Below are 19,486 nucleotides of genomic sequence, written 5' to 3' on the forward strand. Positions count from 1 at the left end.
ACAATAGCCGCGTTAATCCTATCACTTTTTGCAATTGCACCTTTCACATATTTCAATAAGGTATTTCTTACCTTCCTTCTCCTCGAGATGCCGCTTGGCTAGGCCGAGCTCTTGCTCGGACCGCTCGAGGTTCTGCTTCAGCGTGCCCACCTCCGCAGTCAGTGCAGCGGATGCTAGCAGCGAAGCCTGCATACGCATATTGGCTTACTTTTGTTAGACTCCTGCGAACGTTATTAGATCCTCTATTCAGCTTTTCTTTCCGAACGCCAAACAGAGCATCAGGGGCTACTATCTATGCGGTAATATTTTTACATATCTTTTACTTATGTCGAAGCCTGTTAGAAGGCTGGCACAGGCTTCAGTCAGTCCGCTCTTGGCGGACTGAACCTTCTAGATCACCGCACTCATAATAGTGCGGTGCTCCTCGTCGATGGAGGCGCCGTTAAGCACCTCCAGCAAATTGTCCGGTGCCTCCGGTTGGACGGAGGTCACCGGCTCGGTAGGCTTGCTCCTCTTGGAAGGAGGCTGCCTACCGGAGTCCGGAACCGTTGAAGGTTCCGGCACGGTGTCCGGCTCAAAGCCGGACTTGGAACCCTTGGGGGTTCTATCCCCTTCACGCCTGCAGTCCGGGAGGTCGCCTTGCGGCGCCTCCAGGACCACCTCCTCCTGGCTTGGAACCTGTTGGGACGCCGCCTCGGCATCGTCCGTAGGATGGGGGGAGGTAGCCGTCGGAAGCGAATTCACATCCGACGAATCCAGGGAACCGCTCAACGACACGTCAAGCCGGTCTTTGGGTGGACTGCATAAACATGTTCGATGTAAGGAAAAGCTGTGCAATGGGGGAATACTATGAATCACTCTGGTATCCGGATACTTACGATCTCGCCAGGGGCTTGGCCCTGTGCGGCCACTCCTCTTTGCCGTCATCGGTGTTGGTGGACCCTTCTTGGACCCTTCGGCCTCCCCAGTTGGGGCGGCCTTCCTTTTCTTCCCTCCCCCCGCTGGAGGGGAAGAGGTCTCTTCTTCCTCCTCCTCGTCTTCATGGGAGGAGTGCGCCTCGGAGTCGTCAGATGATGAATCTGACACCTCCTGGCACCGGGCACTCTTTCGAGTCCCCATGGCCTTCTTCTTGGCCTTCTTCTCCGGCACCACATAGGGTGCCGGAACCAGCAGCTTCGCCAAGCGAGCGTCCGCTGGGCCTTCGGGCAAAGGAGCCGGACAGTTGATCTGTCCGGACGTCTCCTGCCAATCCTATCAAAGGTAAGGGAGCTTAGATCCTGCATGGAGTCAAACCATGAAAAACTAATACCCTATAAAAGGTAGAAACAACTTACCACACGAGCATGGCGCTGCGTGCTAAATCCGCGATCCTCGGTAGCGGATGTGGGGGCCTCGGCGCCCCTAAAAAGCACCTTCTAGGCATCTTCGTATGTCGTGTCGAAGAGCCTACTCAGTGTTCAGTGCCGCGCCGGGTCGAACTCCCACAGGTTGAAAGCCCGTTGTTGAGACGGGAGGATTCGGCGGATGAGCATAACCTGGACTACGTTGACATGTTTGAGCTTCTTGTGCACCAGGGTTTGGACGCATGTTTGGAGTCCGGTTAGCTCTCCTTTTTTACCCCATGACAGGCCTGTCTCTTTCCAGGAGGCGAGCCGCGTAGGGGGACCGGATCGGAACTCGGGGGCTGCAACCCATTCAGGGTCGCGCGGCTCGGTGATGTAAAACCACCACAATTGCCACCCCTTTAGGGACTCCACGAAGGAGCCCTCGAGCCATAGGACGTTGGGCATCTTGCCCACCATGGCGCCTCCGCACTCCACCTGGGTGCCGCGCACCACCTTCGGCTTGACATTGAAAGTTTTGAGCCATAGGCCGAAATGGGGGCGGATGCGGAAGAAAGCCTTGCACACGACGATGAACGCCGAGATGTTGAGGACAAAGTTCGGGGCCAGATCGTGGAAATCCAGGCCATAGTAGAACATGAGCCCCGGACAAATGTGTGGAGAGGGAAGCCCAGTCCGCGCAGGAAATGAGGGAGGAACACCACCCTCTCATGGGGCCTAGGGGTGGGGATGAGCTGCCCCTCTTCGGGAAGCCGGTGTGCAATGTCGTTAGATAAGTATTCGGCCTTCCTCAGTCTTTTGATGTGTCCCTCCGTGATGGAGGAGACCATCCACTTGCCTCCCGCTCCAGACATGGCTGGAGAAGGTTGAGGTGGGGTGTGCGGACTTGGGCGCTGGAGCTCGAGTGCGCGGAAATGGATAGGCAAAGGAGGAAGAAGGCATGGATGAAAAGGTGGATCCTTATCCCCTTATATGGACGGACGCGACTATGCGTCCCCACCAGCCTGGTAAAACTCGCCTATCTCCCAAGCGCTGTAATCAATGGCGCGGTTGGGTTACCCACGCCCGTATTGATGAGAATCCCGGAATAAGGGGACACGATCTCTGCTTTGACAAGACGTGCTAAGGAAACCGCCTCGCTAAACGCGCTGGGGTGGAACAGAAAATGATTTGATTAAAGACTTGGCCATGGTGTGATGTCACGCTACGGAATACGTCAGCAGATTAGATTTGTGTAAATATTATTCTCTCTATGGAAATATGTGGAAACTTATTTTGCAGAGCCAGACACTACCTTTGTGTTCAAAATCTTCTATGAAGTACTTGGAGGAGGAACCCGCCTTGCAATGTCGAAGACAATCTGCGCGCCAGACTCGTCGTCATTGAAGCCTGGTTTAGGGGCTACTGAGGGAGTCCTGGATTAGGGGGTGTCCGGATAGCCGGACTATACCTTCGGCCGGACTCCTGGACTATGAAGATACAAGATTGAAGACTTCATCCTGTGTCTGGAAGGGACTTTCCTTGGCATGGAAGGCAAGCTTGGCGATACGAATATGTTGATATCCTACCATTGTAACCGACTCTGTGTAACCCTAGCCCTTTCCGGTGTCTATATAAACCGGAGAGTTTTAGTCCATAGGACGAACAACAATCATACCATATGCTAGCTTCTAGGGTTTAGCCTCCTTGATCTCGTGGTAGATCTACTCTTGTACTACCCATATCATCAATATTAATCAAGCAGGACATAGGGTTTTACCTCCATCAAGAGGGCCCGAACCTGGGTAAAACATTGTGTCCCCTACCTCCTGTTACCATCCGCCTAGAGCACAGTTTGGGACCCCCTACCCGAGATCCGCTGGTTTTGACACCGACAGCCCCCTTGCCCAGTCTGATTTGGAAAAGCGGAGGGGTGGCGCCCCCCTTCTTCCTTCTCTTCTCTTCCTCCTTCCCTTCTTCTCCTACTTGGACTAGGAAGGGGGGTGAATCCTACTTGGACTGGGAGTCCAAGTAGGACTCCCCCCATGGTGTGCCCCCTAGGGCCGGCCACCTCTCCTGCCCCCCTTTATATACGTGGGAGCGGGGCACCCCAAAGACACACCAAGTCTTCTCTTAGACGTGTGCGGTGCCCCCCTCCAAAGTTACAAACCTCGGTCATGTCGTCGTAGTGCTTAGGCGAAGCCCTGCGCCGGTAACTTCATCACACCGTCGTGCTTTCGAAACTCTCCCTCGGCCTCAACTGGATCAAGAGCTCGAGGGACGTCATCGAGCTGAACGTGTGCTGAACGCGGAGGTGTCGTACGTTCGGTACTTGGATTGGTTGGATCGCGAAGACGTCCGACTACATCAACCATGTTACTAAAACGCTTCCGCTTTTGGTCTACGAGAGTACGTGGACACACTCTCCCCTCTCATTGCTATGCATCTCCTAGATAGATCTTGCATGATCGTAGAATTTTTTTTGAAATACCGCGTTCGCCAACAGTGGCATCCGAGCCAGGTATATGCGTAGATGTTATATGCACGAGTAGAACACAAAGAGTTGTGGGCGATAATAGTCATACTGCTTACTAGCAACGTCTTACTTTGATTCGAAGGTATTGTTCGATGAAGCGGCCCAGACCGACATTACATAACCGCGTTCATGAGACTGGTTCTACCGACGTGCTTCGCACACAGGTGGCTAGCGGTTGTCTATTTCTCCAGCTTTAGTTAAATCGAGTTTGACTATGCATGGTCCTTGTTGAAGGTTAAAACAACACACTTGATGAAAAATTGTTGTGGTTTTGATGCGTAGGTAAGAACGGTTCTTGCTAGAAGCCCATAGCAGCCACGCAAAACTTGCAACAACAAAGTAGAGGACGTCTAACTTGTTTTTGCAGGGCATGTTGTGATGTGATATGGTCAAGACGTGATGATATAAATTGTTGTATGAGATGATCATGTTTTGTAACAGTTATCGCCAACTGGCAGGAGCCATATGGTTGTTGCTTTATTGTATGAAATGCAATCGCCATGTAATTGCTTTACTTTATCACTAAGCGGTAGCGATAGTCGGAGAAGCAATAGTTGGCGAGACAACAACGATGCTACACTGGAGATCAAGGTGTTAAGCCGGTGACGATGGTGATCATGACGATGCTTTGGAGATGGAGATCAAAGGCACAAGATGATGATGGCCATATCATATCACTTATTTTGATTGCATGTGATGTTTATCTTTTGTGCATCTTATTTTGCTTAGTACGACGGTAGCATTATAAGATGATCTCTCACTAAATTTCAAGGTACAAGTGTTCTCCCTAAGTATGCACCGTTGCTACAGTTCGTCGTGCCAAGACACCACATGATGATCAGGTGTGATAAGCTCTACGTTCACATACAATGGGTGCAAGCCAGTTTTGCACATGCAGAATACTCAGGTTAAACTTGACGAGCCTAGCATATGCAGATATGGCCTCCGAACACTGAGACCTAAAGGTTGAGCATGAATCATATAGTAGATATGATCAACATGGTGATGTTCACCATTGAAAACTTTTCCATCTCACATGATGATCGGACATGGTTTAGTTGATATGGATCACGTGATCATTTATATGACTAGAGGGATGTCTATCTAAGTGGGAGTTCTTAAGTAATATGATTAATTGAACTTTAATTTATCATGAACTTAGTAGCTGATAGTATTTTGCATCTCTATGTTGTTGTAGATAAATGGCCTGTGCTACTGTTCCTTTGAATTTTAATGTGTTCCTAGAGAAAGCTAAGTTGAAAGATGATGGTAGCAACTACACGGACTGGGTCCGTAACTTGAGGATTATCCTCATTGTTGCACAGAAGAATTACGTCCTGGAAGCACCGCTAGGTGCAAAGCCCGCTGCAGGAGCAACTCCAGATGTTATGAACGTCTGGCAGAGCGAAGCTGGTGACTACTCGATAGTTCAGTGTGCCATGATTTACGGCTTAGAATCGGGACTTCAACGACATTTTGAACGTCATGGAGCATATGAGATGTTCCAAGAGTTGAAGTTAATATTTCAAGAAAATGCCTGTATTGAGAGATATGAAGTCTCCAATAAGTTCTACAGCTGCAAAATGGAGGAGAATAGTAATGTCAGTGAACATATACTCAGAATGTCTAGGTACCACAACCACTTGACTCAACTGGGAGTTAATCTTCCTGATGATAGTGTCATTGACAGAGTTCTTCAATCACTGCCACCAAGCTACAAAAGCTTTGTGAAGAACTATAATATGCAAGGGGTGGATAAGACAATTCCTGAGCTCTTCACAATGCTAAAGGCTGCGAAGGTAGAAATCAAGAAGGAGCATCAAGTGTTGATGGTCAACAAGACCACTAGTTTCAAGAATAAGGGCAAAGGGAAGAAGGGGAACTTCAAGAAGAACGACAAGCAAGTTACTGCTCAAGTGAAGAAGCCCAAGTTTGGACCTAAGCCTGAGACTGAGTGCTTCTACTACAAAGGGACTGGTCACTGGACGCGGAACTGCCCCAAGTATTTGGCGGATAAGAAGGATGGCAAAGTGAAAGGTATATTTGATAAACATGTTATTGATGTGTACCTTACTAATGCTCGTAGTAGCGCCTGGGTATTAGCTACTTGTTCTGTTGCTCATATTTGCAACTCGAAATAGGGGCTACAGATTAAACGAAGATTGGCTAAGGACAAGGTGACGATGCGCGTGGGAAATTCTTCCAAAGTCGATGTGATCATCGTCGGCACGCTACCTCTACATCTACCTTTGGGATTAGTTTTAGTCCTGAATAATTGTTATTTTGTGCCAGCGTTAAGCATGAACATTATATCTGGATCTTGTTTGATGCGAGACAGTTATTCATTTAAATCAGAGAATAATGGTTGTTCTATTTATATGAGTAATATCTTTTATGGTCATGCACCCTTGATGAGTGGTCTATTTTTGTTGAATCTCGATAGTAATGATACACATATTCATAGTATTGAAGCCAAAAGATACAAGTTTAATAATGATAGTGCAACTTGTTTGTGGCATTGCCATTTAGGTCATATTGGTGTAAAGCGCATGAAGAAACTCCATGCTAATGGGCTTTTGGAATCACTTGATTATGAATCACTTGATGCTTGCGAACCATGCCTCATGTGCAAGATGACTAAGACTCCGTTCTCCGGAACAATGGAGCGAGCAACAGACTTATTGAAAATAATACATACTGATGTATGTGGTCCGATGAGTGTTGATGCTCACGGCGGGTATCGTTATTTTCTGACCTTCACAAATGATTTGAGCATATATGGGAATATCTACTTAATGAAACATAAATTTGAAACATTTGAAAAGTTCAAAGAATTTCTGAGTGAAGTGGAAAATCATCGTAACAAGAAAAATAAAGTTTCTATGATCTGATCGTGGAGGTAAATATTTGAGTTATGAGTTTGGTCTTAATTTGAAACAATGTGGAATAGTTTCGCAACTCACGCCACCTGGAACAGCACAGCGTAATGGTGTGTCCGAACGTCGTAACCGCACTTTATTAGATACGGTGTGATCTATGATGTCTCTTACTGATTTACCGCTATCATTTTGTGGTTATGCTTTAGAGACGGTTGCATTCATGTTAAATAGGGCACCATCGAAATCCATTGAGACGACACCATATGAACTGTGGTTTGGCAAGAAACCCAAGTTGACGTTTCTTAAAGTTTGGGCTGCGATGCTTATGTGAAAAAGCTTCGAACTGATAAGCTCGAACCCAAATTGGAGATATGTGTCTTCATAGGATAACCAAAGGAGACTATTGGGTACACCTTCTATCACAGATCCGAAGGCAAGATATTCGTTGGTAACAATGGATCCTTTCTACAGAAGGGGTTTCTCTCGAAAGAAGTGAGTGGGAGGAAAGTAGAACTTGATGAGATAACTGTACCTTCTCCCTCATTGGTAAGTAGTTCATCACAAAAATCAGTTCCAGTGATTCTTGCACCAATTAGTGAGGAAGCTAATAATGATGATCATGAAACTTCTGATCAATTTACTACCGAACCTCGTAGGTCAACCAGAGCAAGATCTGGATCAGAGTGGTACGGTAATCCTGTTCTGGAGGTCATGTTACTAGGCCATGACGAACCTACAAACTATTAGGAAGTGATGATGAGTCCAGATTCCGCGAAATGGCTTGAGGCCATGAAATCTAAGATGGGATCCATGTATGAGAAAAGAGTATGGACTTTTGTTGACTTGCCCGATGATCGGCAAGCAATAGAGAATAAATGGATCTTCAAGAAGCAGACTGACGCCGATGGTACTGTTACTGTCTACAAAGCTCGACTTGTTGCGAAAGGTTTTCGACAAGTTCAAGGGGTTGACTACGGTGAGACCTTCTCACCCGTAGTGATGCTTAAGTCTGTCCGAATCATGTTAGCAATTGCCGCATTTTATGATTATGAAATTTGGCAAATGGATGTCAAAACTGCATTCCTTAATGGATATCTTAAGGAAGAGTTGTATATGATGCAACCAGAATGTTTTGTTGATACAAAAGGTGCTAACAACGTGTGCAAGCTCCAGCGATCCATTTATGGACTGGTGCAAGCCTCTCTGAGTTGGAATATACGCTTTGATAGTGTGATCAAAGCATATGGTTTTATACAGACTTTTGGAGAAGCATGTATTTACAAGAAAGTGAGTGGGAGCTCTGTAGCATTTCTGATATTATATGTGGATGACATATTGTTGATCGGAAATGATAATGAATTTCTTAATGGCATAAAAGGATACTTGAATAAGAATTTTTCAATGAAAGACCTCGGTGAAGCTGCTTATATATTGGGCATCAAGATCTATAGAGATAGATCAAGACGCTTAATTGGACTTTCACAAAGCACATACCTTGATAAAGTTTTGAAGAACTTCAAAATGGATCAGTCAAAGAAAGCGTTCTTGCCTGTGTTACTGAAGTAAATATGCCCTAGAGGCAATAATAAAGTTGTTATTTATATTTCATTATATCATGATAAATGTTTATTATTCATGCTATAATTGTATTAACCGAAAACTTAGTACATGTGTGAATACATAGACAAACAAAGTGTCCCTAGTATGCCTCTACTAGACTAGCTAGTTAATCAAAGATGGTTAAGTTTCCTAGCCATAGACATGCGTTGTCATTTGATAAACAGGATCACATCATTAGAGAATGATGTGGTGGACAAGAGCCATCCATTAGCTTGGCACTATGATCATTTAGTTTATTGCTATTGCTTTCTCCATAACTTATACATGTTCCTATGACTATGAGATTATGCAACTCCCGAATACCGGAGGAACACTTAGTGTGCTATCAAATGTCACAACGTAATTGGGTGTTTATAAAGATGCTCTACAGGTGTCTCCGATGGTGTTTGTTGAGTTGGCATAGATCGAGATTAGGATTTGTCACTCCGATTGTCGGAGAGGTATCTCTCGGCCCTCTCGGTAATGCACATCACTATAAGCCTTGCAAGCAATGTAACTAATGAGTTAGTTGTGGGATGATGCACTACGAAACGAGTAAAGAGACTTGCCAGTAACAAGATTGAACTAGGTATGATGATACCGATGATCGAATCTCAGGCAAGTAACATACCGATGGCAAAGGGAACAACGTATGTTGTTATGCGGTTTGACCGATAAAGATCTTCGTAGAATATGTAGGAACCAATATGGGCATCCAGGTTCCGCTATTTGTTATTGACCGGAGATGTGTCTCGGTCATGTCTACATAGTTCTCGAACCCGTAGGGTCCGCACGCTTAACGTTCAATGATGATTTGTATTATGAGTTATGTGATTTGATGTTGATACATATCCAACGTATCTATAATTTTTGATTGCTCCATGCTATATTATCTACTGTTTTGGACATTATTGGGCTTAATTATCCACTTTTATATTATTTTTGGGACTAACCTATTAACCGGTGGCCCAGCCCAGAATTGTTGTTTTTTTCCTGTTTTAGGGTTTCGAAGAAAAGGAATATCAAATGGAGTCCAAACGGAATGAAACCTTCGGGAACGTGATTTTCTCAACAAACAAGCCCCGGGAGACTTGGACCCTACATCAAGACACAAGAGAGGAGGCCACGAGGTAGGGGGCCACCTATGCTACCCCCCCAGGCGCGCCCTCCACCCTCGTGGGCCCCCTGTTGCTCCACCGACGTACTCCTTCCTCCTATATATACCTACAAACCCCCAAACGATCAGATACGGAGCCAAAAACCTAATTCCACTGCCGCATCTTTCTGTATCCATGAGATCCCATCTTGGGGCTTGTTCCGGAGCTCTGTCGGAGGGGGCATCGATCACGGAGGGCTTCTACATCAACACCATAGCCCCTCCGATGAAGTGTGAGTAGTTTACCTCAGACCTACGGGTCCATAGTTAGTAGCTAGATGGCTTCTTCTTTCTTTTTGGATCTCAATACAATGTTCTCCCCCTCTCTTGTGGAGATCTATTCGATTTATCTTCTTTTTGTGGTGTGTTTGTTGAGACTATTGAATTGTGGGTTTATGATCAAGTCTATCTATGAATAATATTTGAATCTTCTCTGAATTCTTTTATGTATGATTGGTTATCTTTGCAAGTCTCTTCGAATTATCAGTTTGGTTTGGCCTACTAGATTGATCTTTCTTGCAATGGGAGAAGTTCTTAGCTTTGGGTTCAATCTTGCGGTGTCCTTTCCCAGTGACAGTAGGGGCATCAAGGCACGTATTGTATTGTTGCCATCGAGGATAACAAGATGGAGTTTTCTTCATATTGCATGAGTCTATCCCTCTACATCATGTCATCTTGCTTAAGGTGTTAACTCTGTTTTTAACTTAATACTCTAGATGCATGCTGGATAGCGGTCGATGAGTGGAGTAATAGTAGTAGATGCAGGCAGGAGTCGGTCTACTTGTCTCAGACGTGATGCCTATATACATGATCATACCTAGATATTCTCATAACTATGCTCAATTCTGTCAATTGCTCAACAGTAATTTGTTCACCCACCGTAGAATACTTATGCTCTCGGGAGAAGCAACTAGTGAAACCTATGGCCCCGGGTCTATCCTTATCATATTAATCTCCTATTACTTAGTTATTTCCTTTTGCATTTACTTTGACTTTATTTTACTTTGCATCTTTATCACAAAAATACCAAAAATATTATCTTATCATATCTATCAGATCTCACTCTTGTAAGTGGCCTTATAGGGTTTGACGACCCCTATTTGCGTTGGTTGTGAGGATTTATTTGTTTTGTCCAGGTAAGAGGGACTCGCGTGTAGCCTCCTACTGGATTGATACCTTGGTTCTCAAAAATTGAGGGAAATACTCACGCTACTTTGCTTCATCATCCCTTCCTCTTCGGGGAAAACCAACGTAGTGCTCAAGAGGTAGCAAGATGGATTTCTGGCGCCGTTGCCGGGGAGGTCTACGCAAAAGTCAACATACCAAGTACCCATCGCACACCCTTATCTCCCGCATTACATTATTTGCCATTTGCCTCTCGTTTTCCTCTCCCCCACTTCACCCTTGCTGTTTTATTCGCCATCTCTCTCTCTCTCTATCCTCCCTCTCTTTCTCTATTTGCCTCTTTTGCCCACTTGCTTTTTGTTTGCTTGTGTGTTAGTTGCTTGCTTGTCACGATGGCTCAAGATAATACTAAATTGTGTGACTTCACCAATACCAACAACAGTGATTTTAATAACACTCCGATTTCTCCTCTTACCGATGCTGAATCTTGTGAAATTAATACTGCTTTGTTGAATCTTGTCATGAAAGATCCGTTTTCCGGCCTTCCTAGTGAAGATGCCGCTACCCATCTAAATAGCTTCGTTGATTTGTGTGACATGCAAAAGAAGAAAGATGTGGATAATGATATTGTTAAATTGAAGCTATTTCCTTTTTTGCTTAGAGATCGTGCTAAAGCTTGGTTTTCGTCTTTGCCTAAAAATAGTATTGATTCATGGAATAAGTGCAAAGATGCTTTTATCTCTAAGTATTTTCCTCCCGCTAAGATCATCTCTCTTAGAAACGATATTATGAATTTTAAGCAACTTGATCATGAACATGTTGCACAAGCTTGGGAGAGAATGAAATTAATGATACGTAATTGTCCTACTCATAGTTTAAATTTGTGGATGATTATACAAATTTTTTATGCTGGATTGAATTTTGCTTCTAGAATTTTTTTAGATTCGGCTGCGGGAGGCACTTTTATGGAAATCACTTTCAGAGAAGCTACTAAACTCCTAGATAATAGTATGGTTAATTATTCTCAATGGCATACTGAAAGATCTACTAATAAAAAGGTGCATGCGATAGAAGAAAATAATGTTTTGAGTGGAAAGATGGATGAACTTATGAAATTATTTGCTAATAAGAGTGTTTCTTCTGATCCTAATGATATGCCCTTGTCTACTTTGATTGAGAATAATAATAAATCTATGGATGTGAATTTTGTTGGTAGGAACAATTTTGGTAACAACGCGTATACAGGAAATTTTAATCCTAGACCTTATCCTAGTAATCCCTCTAATAATTATGGTAATTCCTACAACAATTCTTATGGAAATTATAATAAGCTGCCCTCTGATTTTGAATCTAATATTAAAGAATTTATTACTTCACAAAAGAATTTTAATGCTATGACTGAAGAAAAATTGCTTAAGATTGATGATTTGGCTAGGAACGTTCATAGAATTGCTCTTGATGTTGATTCTCTGAAACTTAGATCTATTCCACCTAAGCATGATATCAATGAGTCTCTCAAAGCCATGATAATTTCCACTGATGAGTGCAAACAAAGAACTGCTAGGATGCGTGCTAAGAAAGATGCCTTTATAAGAGCGTGTTCTTCTAGTTCCTATGAAAATAAAGATCAAGATCTAAAAGTTATTCATGTGTCCCCTATTAAATCTTTGTTTTGAAATATGAATCTTGATAATTATAGGACTGAATATGATCCACCTTTACCTAGAAGGCGTTCTAAGAATTCGGAATTTGTTGATCTTGATGCTAAATTTAATAAAAGTGGGATTGAAGAAATTAAAACCCTAGATGTTGCTAAACCCACTATTATGGATTTCAAGGAATTTAACTATGAAAATTGCTCTTTGATTTATTGTATTTCCTTGTTGCAATCCGTGCTAAATTCTCCTCATGCTTATAGTCAAAATAAAGCGTTTACTAAACATATCGTTGATGCCTTAATGCAATCTTATGAAGAAAAACTTGAATTGGAAGTTTATATCCCTAGAAAACTTTATGATGAGTGGGAACCAACTATTAAAATTAAAATTAAAGATCATGAATTTTATGCTTTATGTGATTTGGGTGCTAGTGTTTCCACGATTCCAAAGACTTTGTGTGATTTGTTAGGTTTCCGTGATTTTGATGATTGCTCTCTAAACTTGCACCTTGCGGATTCCACTATTAAGAAAACTATGGGAATAATTAATGATGTTCTTATTGTTGCAAATAGGAATTATGTGCCCGTAGATTTTATTGTTCTTGACATAGATTGCAATCCTTCATGTCCTATTATTCTTGGTAGACCTTTCCTTAGAACGATTAGTGCAATTATTGGTATGAAGGAAGGAAATATTAGATTCCAATTTCCATTAAGGAAAGGCATGGAACACTTTCCTAGAAAGAAAATTAAATTACCTTATTAATCTATTATGAGAGCCACTTATGGATTTCCTACCAAAGATGGCAATACCTAGATCTATTCTTGCTCGTTATGCCAAGCTAGGGGCGTTAAACGATAGCACTTGTTGGGAGGCAACTCAATTTAATTTTTCCCCTGCTTTTTTCTCCTTTTTAGTAATAAATAATTTATCTAGCCTCTCTTTTGGTTGTGTTTTTTGTGTTTAATTAGTGTTTGTGCCAAGTAGAACCGTTGGGAAGACTTGGGGAAAGTCTTGTTGAACTTGCTGTAAAAAACAGAAACTTTAGCGCTCACGAGAACTGCTGTCATTTTTATTTGGAAAGTGATATTTAGTTAATTATTTTTGCAGATGATTAATAGATACATTCCAAACGTCAAGCAATTTATTTTAGAATTTTTGGGGTTCCATATCTTGCGCTAGCTACAGATTACTACAGACTGTTCTGTTTTTGACAGATTCTGTTTTTCGTGTGTTGTTTGCTTATTTTGATGAATCTATGGCTAGTAAAATAGTTTATAAACCATAGAGAAGTTGGAATACAGTAGGTATAACACCTATATAAATAAATAATTAGTTCATTACAGTACCTTGAAGTGGTCTTTTATTTTCTTTCGCTAACAGAGCTCACGAGATTTTCTACTTTAAGTTTTGTGTTGTGAAGTTTTCAAGTTTTGGGTAAAGATTTGATGGATTATGGAACAAGGAGTGGCAATAGCCTAAGCTTGGGTATGCCCATGGCACCCCCAAGATAATCTAAGGACATCTAAAAGCCAAAGCTTGGGGATGCCCCGGAAGGCATCCCCTCTTTCGTCTACTTCTATCGGTAACTTTACTTGGAGCTATATTTTTATTTGCCACATGATATGTGTTTTGCTTGAAGCATCTTGTATGATTTGAGTCTTTAATTTTTAGTTTACCGCAATCATCATTGCTGTACACACCTTTTGAGAGAGTCATACATGATTTGGAATTTGTTTGAATACTCTATGTGCTTCGCTTATATCTTTTGAGTTATATAGTTTTGATCCAGTACTTCACTTATATCTTTTAGAGAACGGTGGTGGATTTGTTTTATAGAAACTATTGATCTATCATGCTTCACTTAGATTATTTTGAGAGTCTTAAATAGCATGGTAATTTGCTTAAAATCCTAATATGCTTGGTATACAAGATTAATAATAAAACTTTCTTATGAGTGTGTTGAATACTATGATAAGTTTGATACTTGATAATTGTTTTGAGATATAAAGATGGTGATATTAAAGTTGTGCTAGTTGAGTAGATGTGAATTTGAGAAATACTTGTGTTAAAGTTTGTGATTCCCATAGCATGCACGTATGGTGAACCATTATGTGATGAAGTCGGAGCATGATTTATTTTTTGATTGTCTTATGAGTGGCGGTCGGGGATGAGCGATGGTCTTTTCCTACCAATCTATCCCCCTAGGAGCATGCGCGTAATATTTCGCTTTGATAACTTGTAGATTTTTGCAATAAGTATATGAGTTCTTTATGACTAATTTTGAGTCCATGGATTATACGCACTCTCACCCTTCCACCTTTGCTAGCCTCTCTAATTCCACGCACCTTTCGCCGGTATCATACACCCACCATATACCTTCCTCAAAACAGCCACCATACCTACCTATTATGGCATTTCCATAGTCATTCCGAAATATATTGCCATGCAACTTTCCACCGTTCCATTTATTATGACACACTCCATCATTGTCATATTGCTTAGCATGATCACGTAGTTGACATCGTATTTGTGGCAAAGCCACCATTCGTAATTCTTTCATACATGTCACTCATGAGTCATTGCATCCCAGTACACCGACGGAGTCATTCATATAGAGTCATATTTTGTTCTAAGTATCGAGTTGTAATTCTTGAGTTGTAAGAAAAATAAAAGTGTGATGATAATCATTATTAGAGCATTCTCCTAGTTAGGAAAGGATGATGGAGACTATGATTCCCCCACAAGTCGGGATGTGACTCCGGACGAAAAAAAAGAGAGAAAGAAAAGAGGCCATAAAAAGGGAGAAAAGGCCCAAATAAAAAAAATATGAGAGAAAAAGAGAGAAGGGACAATGTTACTATCCTTTTACCACACTTGTGCTTCAAAGTAGCACCATGATATTCATAGTAGAGAGTCTCTCATGTTATTACTTTCATATACTTGTGGGAATTTTTCATTATAGAACTTGGCTTGTATATTCCAATGACGGGCTTCCTCAAATCGCCCTAGGTCTTCATGAGCAAACAAGTTGGATGCACACCCACTTAGTTTCTTTTTGAGCTTTCATATACTTATAGCTCTAGTGCATCCGTTGCATGGAAATCCCTACTCACTCACATTGATATCTATTGATGGGCATCTCCATAGCCCGTTGATACGCCTAGTTGATGTGAGACTATCTTCTCCCTTTTTGTCTTCTCCACAACCACCACTCTATTCCACATATAGTGTTATATCCATGGCTCACACTCATGTATTGCGTGAAGATTGAAAAAGTTTTGAGAATGTCAAAAGTATGAAAGAATTGCTTGGCTCATCGGGGTTATGCATGATTTAAATTTTGTGTGTGGTGAAGATAGAGCATAGCCAGACTATATGATTTTGTAGGGATAACTTTCTTTGGCCATGTTATTTTGAGAGGACATAATTGCTTTGTTAGTATGCTTGAAGTATTATTATTTTTATCTCAATATGAACTTTTGTCTTGAATCTTTCGGATCCGAATATTCATACCACAATTAAGAAGAATTACATTAAAATTATGCCAAGTAGCACTCCGCATCAAAAATTCTGTTTTTATCATTTACCTACTCGAGGCCGAGCAGTAATTAAGCTTGGGGATGCTTGATACGTCTCCAACGTATCTATAATTTTTGATTGCTCCATGCTATATTATCTACTGTTTTGGACATTATTGGGCTTTATTATCCACTTTTATATTATTTTTGGGACTAACCTATTAACTGGAGGCCCAGTCCAGAATTGTTGTTTTTTAGCCTGTTTTAGGGTTTCGAAGAAAAGGAATATCAAACGGAGTCCAAACGGAATGAAACCTTTGGGAACGTGATTTTCTCAACAAACAAGACCCGGGAGACTTGGACCCCACGTCAAGACACAAGAGAGGAGGCCATGAGGTAGGGGCGCGCCTACCCCCCCAGGCGCGCCCACCCCCCCAGGCGCGCCCTCCACCCTCGTGGGCCCCCTATTGCTCCACCGACGTACTCCTTCCTCCTATATATTCCTACGTACCCCTAAATGATGAGATACGGAGCCAAAAATCTAATTCCACCACCGCAACTTTCTGTATCCACGAGATCCCATCTTGGGGCCTGTTCCGGAGCTCCGCCGGAGGGGGCATCGATCATGGAGGGCTTCTACATCAACACCATAGCCCCTCCGATGAAGTGTGAGTAGTTTACCTCAGACCTACGGGTCCATAGTTAGTAGCTAGATGGCTTCTTCTCTCTTTTTGGATCTCAATACAATGTTCTCCCCCTCTCTTGTGGAGATCTGTTCGATGTAATCTTCTTTTTGCGGTGTGTTTGTTGAGATTGATGAATTGTGGGTTTATGGTCAAGTCTATCTATGAATAATATTTGAATCTTCTCTGAATTCTTTTATGTATGATTGGTTATCTTTGCAAGTTTCTTCGAATTATCAGTTTGGTTTGGCCAACTAGATTGATCTTTCTTGCAATGGGAGAAGTGCTTATCTTTGGGTTCAATCTTGTGGTGTCCTTTCCCAGTGACAGTAGGGGTAGCAAGGCACGTATTGTATTGTTGCCATCGAGGATAACAAGATGGGTTTTCTCCATATTGCATGAGTCTATCCCTCTACATCATGTCATCCATCTTAAGGTGTTACTCTGTTTTTAACTTAATACTCCAGATGCATGCTGGATAGCGGTCGATGAGTGGAGTAATAGTAGTAGATGCAGGCAGGAGTCGGTCTACTTGTCTCGGACGTGATGCCTATATACATGATCATACCTAAATATTCTCATAACTATGCTCAATTCTGTTAATTGCTCAACAGTAATTTGTTCACCCACCGTAGAATACTTATGCTCTCGAGAGAAGCCACTAGTGAAACCTATGGCCCCCGGGTCTATCCTTATCATATTAATCTCCTATTACTTAGTTATTTCCTTTTGCATTTACTTTGCCTTTATTTTACTTTGCATCTTTATCACAAAAAAACCAAAAATATTATCTTATCATATCTATCAGATCTCACTCTTGTAAGTGGCCTTATAGGGATTGACAACCCCTATTTGCGTTGGTTGCGAGGATTTATTTGTTTAGTGCTGGTACGAGGGACTCGCGCGTAGCCTCCTACTGGATTGATACCTTGGTTCTCAAAAACTGGGGGAAATACTTACGCTACTTTGCTGCATCTTCCCTTCCTCTTCGGGAAAACCAACGCAGTGCTCAAGAGGCAGCAGATGTACTGAAGGTTGTTCGGAGTCCCGGATGGGATCACGAACATGACGAGGAGTCTCGAAAATGGTCGATACATAAAGATTGATATATTGGACCATGTTATTCGGACACCGAAAGTGTTCCGGGTGGTTTCGGATAAAACCGGAGTGCTAGAGGGTTACCGGAACCCCCCCCCCTGAGAAGTTAATGGGCCACCATGGGCCTTAGAGGAGAGGGGGCCGGCCAGGAGGTGGAGCGCGCCCCCCAGTCTGAATTGGACAAGGGGTGGGGGCGGCGCGTTGCAGCCCGAAAATGGGTCAGCACATGGAATATGCTGGCAAAGTAACACAGTAGAGCAAGAACAGAATAATGCTATCACTACATGCATATTTGGCTGGTGGAAAGCTCTATGGTTATAGTTTTGCGAAAAGCCAATTTTTCCCTACAACAAAGGAATAGATTTTAAATTAACTATCATGGTAGTGGAAACATCATTGAGAAGGTTCCTCCAACTCAATCCCAATTAAGGTAATTATCAACCCAACAATATTAATTTAGAGTGATGAGATACTTAAGATACTCCAAGTACTAGGTACTCAAGATGTCCATAACCGGGGACACGACTAACCATGATTAGTTTGTGCACTCTGCAGAGGTTTGCACACTTTTCCCCACAAGACTCGATCACCTCCGTAGAATTTCTCGCACTACATTATGTTTAAGAAACGGATGACCAAGACACAATCTTTCAGAAACATTAACTCTCTACTCCGGGCAGACCATACCAAACCTACAACCCACTACCTGCTGATCCACCTCTTCAAGAGCTTCACATAACTTACTCAACTATGCTAGAGCCCATAATAGCTTGTGGCTGCACACGAAAGTTTCTAGCATGAATAATCTCAGTTCCCTTTGAGCCTGGGTGCCGGTCCATAGGAAGATCACATGGGTACTCCGGGATTTCCAAAAAAGATACAGGCAACATTGGGTACTCCAGGTGCCTCAATCCACCCAGATGCGTATTTAAGTTGCCACCTTAAGTTGAACCATTAATTAACAATCTCACATCTGTCATGGATTTCACTCTCCCATTCCACGTCTACGAGCATAGCATAGCAATATAAGCAACGCGCAGAAGTAACTCCCAAGGGTTTGAATGTAATAGGGAAATAGGTTCTACCTCATCAACTACTTCCCAACCCACATGTTTATGACATCCTAACCATGCAATGTTTGAGGACTGGAACTAATGCATAAAAACTGGGTGATAAAGTGGTATGATCAAAGTGTTACTTGCCTTGCTGACGATGCGCGAAACCTAGAGACTCCAAATAACATGCTTCGCACTCCGGGAATTCTATCGCAAAAAACAATAGCATACATAAGCAATCAAGCAAAGAAGCACGGGTAAATCTCAAATAAGAAGATTTAACCAGAAAGTTCAACTTAAGAACTCCAGTTTGCAAAAAGAATCAAATCAAACGGAGCAACGAAACTCAAACGGCGAAAGAAACAAGATCTGTTTACTAATATGGACCTAGGTGAAATTTTACAGTAGTAAATGCTTGTTCAAGTTCGTTAAGCATAAAGAGGGTCTCGAGACGAAGATCTAGGCGCTTGAATCGCCTGATTCCGACTAACGAGCGAAAAGATAAACTAAAACGAAAATCGGATCAAAAATCGCGATCGGGAATAATCGTGGAGTAATCCGATAAAAAGAAAACCGACGAACAGGCTAACGAATGAGCATTAGTTATCTTCAACTAACGGGCAAAAATTGTTCGTTAAAATGAATGTCCGCTAAAAAGAAAAACCAGGAAAAACTGGCGAACCGAAAAACGAGTTAGGGTTTTTTTTAAAAACCGGATCGGTTTTCTTTTAAAAAAACCAGTGACTACCTCGTCGGTCCGGTGAGGCATGGCGGCGACGGCGAGGCGAGGCGCGGCAGCAGGCGAGGCGGCATCGTCGGCACGGCGCGGCAGCAGCAGGCGGCAGCGGCGTCAC

This window comes from Triticum dicoccoides, chromosome 7A (genome assembly GCF_002162155.2).
Source record: "Triticum dicoccoides isolate Atlit2015 ecotype Zavitan chromosome 7A, WEW_v2.0, whole genome shotgun sequence".
Lineage (NCBI taxonomy): Eukaryota > Viridiplantae > Streptophyta > Magnoliopsida > Poales > Poaceae > Triticum > Triticum dicoccoides.